General features: G+C 34.1%; 1 long non-coding RNA gene across 1 annotated transcript; it reads right to left on the bottom strand.

Annotated features, from left to right (window-relative positions):
- Nucleotides 1-4205: 4205 nt before the first annotated feature.
- Nucleotides 4206-6213, bottom strand: LOC107953497 (uncharacterized). The gene is made up of 3 exons (XR_001699231.2): nucleotides 5198-6213; nucleotides 4933-4968; nucleotides 4206-4366 (listed from the first exon to the last, which is right to left on the bottom strand). It is a non-coding gene; the product is annotated as an uncharacterized lncRNA (long non-coding RNA).
- Between the last annotated feature and the right edge of the window lie 3966 nt (nucleotides 6214-10179).

Raw genomic sequence — 10179 nt, 5'->3', positions numbered from 1 at the left:
CATATATTAATTTAGATAAATAATATATGAGAAAAATAATAATAATATAAATAACATATGTATATGCTAATAATAGTAACAAAATAATTAATAAATTAATAAAAAAACAAATGTAAAAAAAGGGTTAAATTGCAATTAGATCTAAATTAACAAGAAATTAACATAATTAAAACAAAGTGGGGGACTATATCGCAACGCGCGAATTATATGGGGGGCCGAGTGGGAAATATTCCCTCCCTTCCAAAACGCAGCGTTTTATGCTTGACTAAATTGAAACAAGTTCAAAATTCATGCCAGAAATTTACAAAAAAAAAAAACAAAAATGAAATTAAAAAGGTGGAGTAAAAAGGAGGGATCAAATGCGCAAATAGACCACACAACAAAAATGCACAGATCCTCCCCGGGTCGGGTCACCGCGTCGGTTATTGAAGTTGGATGGTTAATACGGCACCGTTTTAAGGCCACTGAAACGGGCCCTAAACGGTGCCGTTTTATGCACTATATAAATCCCCTCTTAACCCTCAAATCAGAACCCTAGGCCAGCCTAAACATCAGCCCCCAAAGCCACCCTTTTTGCGCCGCTTCACAATCGAAAACTCCCCCCCCCAAATTCACTCCGATTTGAATGGAGGAGGGCTTCGGTGACACACCAACCCAGGTACCAACTCTAGACTCCTTTCTTTTATTTACTTTTTCACAAAAAAAAAAGAAGAAGAAGAAGACCCATGCGAAAACAGAGAAAAAGAAAAAAATCAAACGAGAAAAATCGGAAAACCCATCACTTTTCGAACTTTTTTTTCTGAATATCTTCCTTTGTATTCAATATGCGTGTGTCTATAAACGTTTACAATGCCTTTTTGGCTTTTATATAGCCAGGAAAATGAAAAACCATTACAAAAGAAATACATTTTGCTCCTTTTTTGTTTGTTACTGTTTTCTATTCGTCTTTTCTTGTTTGCTTGTGTGCAGGTACGGCCGTACGGAGCAATGGACGTGGAGGCGTGGCACGTGGCGGTGGCGCACGCGCGAGGGAAGGCCCTGGTGGCTGCGGTGCTAAAAGCTCGTTGCTGCTAGGGTTTGTTGCTGATTTTTTTGTTTTGTTTTGTTTTGAGCTATCAGGCTGGTAATTTGGGGCTGGTGTGGGTTAAAACGGGTTGGGCCATGTTGGGCCTATGTATTTGGACTAGTATTTAATTTGGTATTTATTTGTGCACGGGCCAGGCAAATATTAGGCCTTACAGCCTGCACCACCATCAATTATCATATTAGCACCAGTAATTAACATAGGTGGGTTCACATCACTCTCTACATTCGTTGAAAGTTGCGAAGACCAAGCGTGAGACTTTAGTTTACAAAAATTATAAAATTAATTCCTAGGCTCATCTTTACTTCCCAACAATATAAGAGCCAATTCATTAGTTGCCCCATAAGGCCACGCGAACTGTACAGAAAGAAGTCCAATGGTGTCTACCCCATTATTCGCGTCAGCTTGTCTCTGTCCATTAAGGATCAAATTTAAAAGACAATACCGAAAAACATTTCTTAGAGTCGATATTTCTTCTAAGTCCAACATCTAGCCCTGGAAAAGCCTATAAAATTGTCCCTAGCATACTTCTGATATTATGTATTGCCTTCTTGAGCATATATCTTTGGTAGGAAATGACCATTCAATGAGGAAACCAAAGCCACTATTAAACTTGTATGTGACTCGGATATATTTGTAGCGATTGAGACAAAAATTAGAACATTTGTTGCTGATAATAGATTTCACGTCTTCGCGGGGTGAAGTAAAAGAAACCATTCGAACCCTCTTAGTTATAGCCCTTCAATTGGTATAAACTTTGAAATACGACGATCAACGACACTTTATCGTGGTGAACACATTTAGTGAAATATGCTACAGCCAGCTACCAAGAAAAATCAAATAGTTGGCCAAGAGCTATCCTATAATCATCAAGGAGATGACAAAAGAAAGGATGAAGGGACAAATGAAACCCCGCTTCTAACACATGTAGTGGAAGTAAAAAACTACCATTACTGGTGTCGCTCAAACAGTGCAATCCTTTAGGAATAGAAAAATTATAAGCGAAATTCAGAATTTTAAGTCCTTGAACAACTAGAAGTCGATCCATTTCTTCTTCCTTTGTGGTACAAACGTAGGCTTTCACTTTTACAATATTTCTTGTATCCTGGTGTCGTGAAAGATTACCCGGAATAACACGACAACTGCCCCTGATTCTAGCCGTACTTTACCAGTGAAAATAGAAAGAAAAGTTGATAATGTAATGGGTATTTTAAAGAGATTAACTCTGAAATTATCTTTCTCGGCTATGCTTCTTCTTCAAAATTTTTAAACTTTAGTAATGTGATTTCTAGGGCTCTGTTAACCCCTTTTAAAAGAAAATTTCCCTCACACTTTGATGATTCGAATGCCCAACTCTACACATGGTGAACTATACGTCGTACGATGAAATATAAAACGTACTTGATAAGTTTATTTGTATTACTTTTATTCTCACCAAACCAAGTTCCAACAGGAGTCACTTTATAACTCTTTCTCGAACCAGATGGGGGACAAATTGTTATGATACTTGTTATTACTGGCCCAAAACCCGAATGGGAGCCTAATGGGTTCGGGTTGAATGCCATCGAGCTCACGCACCGAGCTCGTAGACCAAGCTCTCATAATAATAGGTGTTCATAGCAGGGGTACCTATATTCTCCTGTGAAGTCACACGTGAGATCGCACATGAGACCACATAAACATGTGTTAAGTCTAGAGTAGGATACGTATTGATATGCATGGAACCTATCTAGTATGTCATATCAGTGAACAATACATATATCATATAAATATGGAAGTCTCACCATCTAAAAGAGATAGAGAAAAACACTCAACAAATATCATTTAAATTTACTATTGAAAGTGATTATTTATGCTTATAAATGTGCATTATATTGTGGAGAATTTAAATATCATTTAAATTTATTATTGAGAGTTTGGATTGAGGTTACTCTGATAATCAATGTGATATCGTGCATCAAATCGTCTTCTAGGTCGAATGTAGAGTGTTACATTTTGGCTATCTTAGTGTTGCCAATCAGTAGCGAATCCAGGGGGCTGGCTATCTTGATGTAATGGTAAAATTGCACTTTGCCCCCTCAAATGATAAAAATTTGATTTAATCATTTAAAAGATATAGGCTATTAAAATGGTAAATTTATATTTTTACTATCATAAAAAATACAATTTAATTTCGGCTCCCCTTAAAAATTTTCTGGCTTCGCCCTGTTGCCAATAGTGAGTTTGTACATGGTAACACAATGCTTAAGGCAACTAATATCAACAACCCAAAATATTGTATTAAGATTGGTATGTTCTCAAAGGCGAAAATAGAAATGAAGAATGGGGAGGTAATAGAGAAGAGGAGTTAACACTCACTAAGTTCTCGTAACCACCACGTTGGTAACCAATTTATGAAAGATCTTTGTGGGAATATTTTGGAAAGAACATACTCATGAATGAAGCTAAATCGATAATAGAGTTGGTAACCTTTGTTGGAGAACTACTAATTGTTAAGTTTGCCTCCAATGATGGGTTGAGTGGTTTTTGGCTACAAGTTGGGGCATCAAGCACTACACCAAAATAGGCTTTTAGCGGCGCTTTTTTAGGCCTTTAGCGGCGTTTTTTAACGCCACTAAAAGTATTTGCTGCGCTTTGAGAAGCGCCGCTAAAAACGCCGCTAATGACAGCGTCGCTAACTTTAGCGGCGCTTTTCCCATAAACGCCGCTAAAGACCATGATCTTTAGCGGCGCTTCCCTACAAATGCCACTAAAGACCAAGACCTTTAGCGGCGCTTCCCCACAAACGTCGCTAAAGACCAAGACCTTTAGCGACGCTTTTCCCACAAACGCCGCTAAAAATATATCGTTTAAAAAATATATTTTTTTCAAATAATATTTATTTCTATGATAAATATTATATTATGTTTTAAGGATAAATAAAAATATTATTTAAATTAAATTTTCTACGAAAATTTTAACTTTAAAACTAAATATAAATATAACAATTAATGAATTTAAATTTAGAATTTAAAATAATAAATTAATAACACAATTAAAATCCAAAAGTTAGACCACTTAAGTAAAAATACAAATTTAGAATCAAAACTAAAATAAATAATATATATGCAAGGTAATAAAATATACAATGCATTTTCTTAATCAAGTAAATCTTGGTAATAAAAGATATAATACATTTACTTAATCAAGGAAATCTTGTAATGAACTCAAAGCAATGAGCCTTAGAGAAAAACTTTTGAGCATGGCTTCGAATTTGAACCGCAAATTTGGCTCCTACATGCTCTGCAAGAAAATAAGAGTAACTTAATTTGTTCAAACCATAGTGAACATGGCAAAGATACGTAAATCAATTCAACTTTTTAAGATAGTTTTATAATGTTATAGTAAATTAGGTGTCTTATAATGTTATAGTAAATTATTAAAAAATACATCTAAAAAATATATCTCAACTTTTTAAGATTGTTTGTGGAATAAAAAAAGTACACTACTGATATATCTACTCACTTAAGTCAATATAGGTGGAAAGTATTCATCAATATAAATTTAAAATATTAGAACATATCATGCTTAAATTCCAGTTAAACCCTTAAGCCTATATTCTTAAATTCCAATTACCATCAACAATTGCAGAATCTCCTAATTAGCTTCTTTGTAGAATATTTGAACATGATATTCCATAGTCAGAATACATACATCAACAGGTTAAATCAAAGTATTAGAACATATCATGCTTAAAGATAATAATTAGATTTATCTAAAATCAAGCCCAATTTAACTAGTACTAAGTAAACCTATTTCAAGTTTTTTTTTTCTGGGCAGCCCAATTTTTGGAAAAATTTAGAACAAACCTCAGGTAAGCATAAGTGAACGTTATGGGATCCTTTCTGCCATGCAGAAAACATAAAACATTAGTTCAGAGAAGATATATACAATTAAAATAACAATAAATAATAAAACAGAAGAGTAATTTTACTATTGAAGTGTGATGAACTTGAAACTCAAAGCATACAGCACAAATGGTGATGCAAGAAATTCCTAATCAGAGTGTTTTACAAATGTTTTCACTTCTAGAACTTGTTAACACTTTGAGAAATATATAGGTGTTTGATTTACCCAACAGCTCTGCCCATGATGTATTTTTGTTGCAACCAACGATTACTAGATGTGTACAACATTCTGTCATCGTAGAGATTAGCGTCTCTTGATGAATATGTCCAGTCAAAAGATTAAAAAGGTTAGCATACTCAAGCAGTAGCTGTACATATGAAGATATTTAAAGAATGATCAACCACACACACACGCACACATATGAAAAAATGAGAAGAACTTGGAATGTATTTAAGACCATTCCACAAGTAAACAAACAAAACTATTTGGAAGTGTCCACTCTCCACTTCATTGGTGGGGAAAGAGATTTTAATAGTCAGAAAATATTTTCATGATTGATAATAAAAAGTTTAAAGTTCGTTGAAAACAAATAAACAAACCACAACTTGTATTTGCTCACATTCAACTAGCTTGATATCAAGGATATGCTACCTTTAGTGAGTATATCAGCTTCTTTGCTATATCGCTACTCATGAACCTGACAAAGCATAACCAAACATGCAATGTACTAAATCCAGCATACAGAATAACCAGGCGGGGACCCGTTAATTCAAATAATTTACAGCCATAACACCTATATAAATTTCAGAAAGAAAATGTTCAACCACTAGTACACAGCTCATGAACAAGACTGTTAGAGTTGACCATGGTGTTAACCTTATCAAAACTATTTGTTTCTACTTTCTAGAGATTTTCTACATCAGAACATGAGAACCTTCTGTCACTTGTCGTTCAAGCAGTTCAACATTTGGCAAATTTAAATTTATATGACTATCACAAATCAAAGCTCAAAATTTTTAAATACTTAATTTTAAATACATGTAAAAAATTGGCTCACTCGTTTGAAACCGGGTTTCATACTCCCAGATAGCACAACCACCACCGGCGACTCGCTCCCAATAATGCGCAAACATAACAAGAATAATTTAAACATACTCGATTAGTTTGAGACGTAAGCTTAATTTGATTAATTCCTCTAAATCGAATTCATTTTCTAGTCCGAGTATATCCAACAATTAGATTCACTTTTAATGCATATACTGAATGCACCTAATAAAAATGATTATATATATAAAAAAAACTTACATGAATTATGTACCAAATTGCAAATGTTAGGCAAGAAGCTAAAGCCAACAAGGAGCCTAAGACTTGATCGCCAACAGCAGCATGTTTGGCGCCAGTATGATGGTGTCCACCATGTTTGACTATGTTTATGTTGGTTGACCAAAGATTAAGTTCTTGAATTATTCTGGTATCAAAACCTATACACTAAAAAAAACAGATTATATGAGGAATTGTGAAAGTTACCTTTCAAAGATGAAAGCAAGTGGAGTTATACAAGCAGTGGCGAAGATGAGTCTGTAAGCAATGAGTGCTCTCATGCTCATTCCCTCAACCACAGCCAATTTATAGAACGCAATCACACCTGCAAAATAAAAATCAATCATCCAAGAAAATAAATATTGGGTCACAGACACCAAAAAGCTTCTGGTTACTCAAAGGGTCTGAGAGTTGCCTTTGGCTTCTGAACCTCTGAAACTGGACTGGAGCAAGCTACCAAGCTCCTCTTCCCCCGAATCACTACTAAATCGCGGCGTAATTGAAGTTCAATCTTTTCGATATTTCTTCTCCTCAGCTGATGGTCGATTGGCCTGACACTTCCCCCAGGTGGGTGACTGCCCTTATCGTGATTCCCTCCTTCTTTCGGGTAAAGGTTAGAGTGATGAAGGGAAGGCTCGAGGTCGAGGTGGAGCTCCCACCATTCCCTCTTTTAGTGTTATCAAGTCTTCTGTGGAGGTAGGAAGCCAGCTTCTCCCTTCTTTGACGCTCCGCTTCAACATGATTTAGAGGCTCTTCTCTTCCATTAGTCGGTTTTCTCCCCTATTTTCGAGGCCTCTTTTCAGGCTCTACGACTGGACTACTATCGGCCTCCTTAACAACGGAAGCTTCAAGATCAGAGTGATCTGAATCCCCGACACCTTATTTGATTTCACCACACCAGATGAAGGTAAAATTACACTTGAAGTAAACGAAAGCATAGCTTCTCCGTTGCTCCCTCTTGAATTAGGCGACCTCTTCTTGTTCTCCACGGCGAACGGAGAGTTTCCTGTGAACAAATTCCCATTCCCACTTCTCTTACTCTCACCAAAATTCAATATCTCTCCAGATTCAGGTTTCAACAAATGAGAAGATGAATTCCCATTCCTCACACTGCTACTCTCATCAAAGAAGATGAATCGTCTTTGGTGCCTCCATTTTAGGGGGAAATTTGGAGTTTTTTCGTTTTTGGGTTTTAGGGGGGAAATTTGGGAAAAAATCAGCGCGAAATTTTTTAAGTAAAATGAATTTTGTGGCGTTTTTATAAAAAACGCCACTAAAAATAAAATTAAATCGTAAAATTTCACGTTTTGAAAATTTTCGTATTTGCGGCGTTTTTATGAAAAACGCCGCTATTGCTTACATTTTGCGGCGTTTTTCTCATAAACGCCGCTAATGATTGACTTTTTCTTACAATTGTATATTTAATTATTATATAATTCATATCAAATTTAAATAAATAAATTTTGAAAATTTAAGTAATATTTAAAAGAATTAGATAAATTTTAAAATTTTTATATAATTTTTTATGTAAGAAAACAAAAACAAAAACAAAAAATTTTAAAATATGAAAAAAAACTTTAAAAAACTATATTAATGATAATTTTAATAAATTAAAATTCATATTATCTCTTTTATTGTCAATCTGTTACATTAATTTATTTATTTATCAATTTTTTCAAAAATCTAATATTTAAATATATCAAATGATTTAAACCATTTAATCTAAATTTAGATTAAATATTTTTAAATATAAAAACATTAATTAATTGTATAAAATTTCATCATTTAACAAATCTAAAGTAAACCTTAAATCCTAAACCATTTAATATGTATAAAATTGATCTATTATCTCTTATATAATTTAAACTATAATCATAATTTTAATATATTAAAATTAATATTATCTCTTTTACAATTATATAAGAAATTATTTAATATATAAATTAAAAAATACCAATTAATCTAAACCCTTAACCCCTATCTCCTAAACCCTGAATCATAGAACATAACCCCTAAACCCCTAACCCCTCTTTTACAATTATATAAAAACTTAATTAATATATGAATTAAAAATACTAATTAATCTAAACCTTAAACCCTAACCCGACCCTAAATCTTTAAACCCTAAATCACTAACTCTTAACCTCTAACCTTTAACCCCTAACCCCTAACTACTAACCCCTAAATCTTATTTAATATATAAATTAAAAAACACTAATTAATCTAGACCCTAAACCCTAACCCAAATCCTTAACCCCTAACCCCTACACCTTATTCAATATAAATTAGAACACACTAATTAATCTAAACCCTAAACCCTAACCTGACACTAAATTCATAAACCTTAAAATACTAACTCTTAATCTCTAACCCCTAACCCCTAAATTACAACCCTTAAACTAGAATCCTTAATCCATAATACATAATTCCATAATCTAGAAACCTTAAAATTGTAACTCCTAAACCGGCCTTAAATCCTAAATTAACCATATACCCTAAACCATATATATTAAACCCTAAACTATAATGTTAATTAATTAAATATTTTAAAATTAATATTATCGTCTCTTTTACAATTTAAGTTTTATGATATTTTATTTTACTCATAATTTAATATATTTTTCTAGTAAAGTAGTTTAAATAAACTGTGATTGAAAAATAATAATAAATAGTTAGGAGTTAGGACTTCTCTTTAATAAAAAATTTTTGTATTAAAAAATATTATTTGTTATCATTTAAATGTAAATTTGACCAATATATAATAAATACAACGAAATATCTATTTTTTTAACTTATAATAAAAAATAATCAAAAGCGGGCATTAGCGGCGCTTTTTCAAAAATGCCGCTAAAGGCCCAAGCATTAGCGGCGCTTTTTAAAAAACGCCGCTAAAGGCCCGAGCATTAGCGGCGCTTATTCAAAAACGCCGCTAAAGGCCCGAGCATTAGCGGCGCTTCTTCACAAACGCCGCTAAAGGCCCGAGCATTAGTGGCGCTTATTCAAAAACGCCGCTAAAGGCCCCAAAACTCAGAAAACGACGTCGTTTGGCTTAGGTTTTTGGCGGCACTTTTTGGAAAACGCCGGTAATGCTTATTTTTAGCGGCGTTTTCCAAAAAGCGCCGCTAATGCTCGACCTTTAGCAGCGTTTTTATAAAAGCGCCGCTAATGCTTGATTTTTAGTGGCGTTTTTTATCCAAACGCCGCTAAAAACGCCGCTAAAAGCCTATTTTGGTGTAGTGAAGAATTGTTTTGGGGTTACATGAGCTAGAATCGTGAACGAGAATTTTGCTAGTTGCAGTACTGAGCTTAGCTAGAGGAGAATTCATACCTTTTTTTTTATTCAATTTCCATAGACAACGTCAATTGTTGGTGCTTTTTTATTGCATGTTGAACTAAGACTAGATTAGGTTATGTAGTTGAGAATCTGCGAAACAAAGGTGAGCTAAAAGGCACCAGAGTTAGAGACCCCAAAACAGCATTAATGCTTAAGCCAGTGATTGGTGCAAAGGAATAAAAAGTTTAATGAGATTAATGAGGGGAAAAGTTTACCCGTGGAATCATATTTCCTTGGTATTTATAGAAATGTCTCAAGTTGCCATTGACCTGCTCAGGTCTAATTTCCGCATCCTATTGATTGATGAAGCAACCCACTCACTACTCATTCTCCCTTGGTTGCTCAGCTGAGCTAAATGCCTGTGCAGAATCTTCCTTCTATTGCATGAGGCCACTTGGCATGCTTACCACCATGGTTTCATGGGCTTATCTCATAAAAAAGCTTTGAGCCTTCATCTTGGTATGACAAATATTTCACCTTTTTATCAGTTTCAAATATTTTAATATGTTTTTAGGAATGAATTTTTTAATTAGATAAGTTGAATTTGAACTAA

The sequence above is a fragment of the Gossypium hirsutum genome, chromosome D05, assembly GCF_007990345.1.
Source record: "Gossypium hirsutum isolate 1008001.06 chromosome D05, Gossypium_hirsutum_v2.1, whole genome shotgun sequence".
Classification (NCBI taxonomy): Eukaryota; Viridiplantae; Streptophyta; class Magnoliopsida; order Malvales; family Malvaceae; genus Gossypium; species Gossypium hirsutum.
This window is presented reverse-complemented; position numbering and strand designations above follow the sequence as displayed.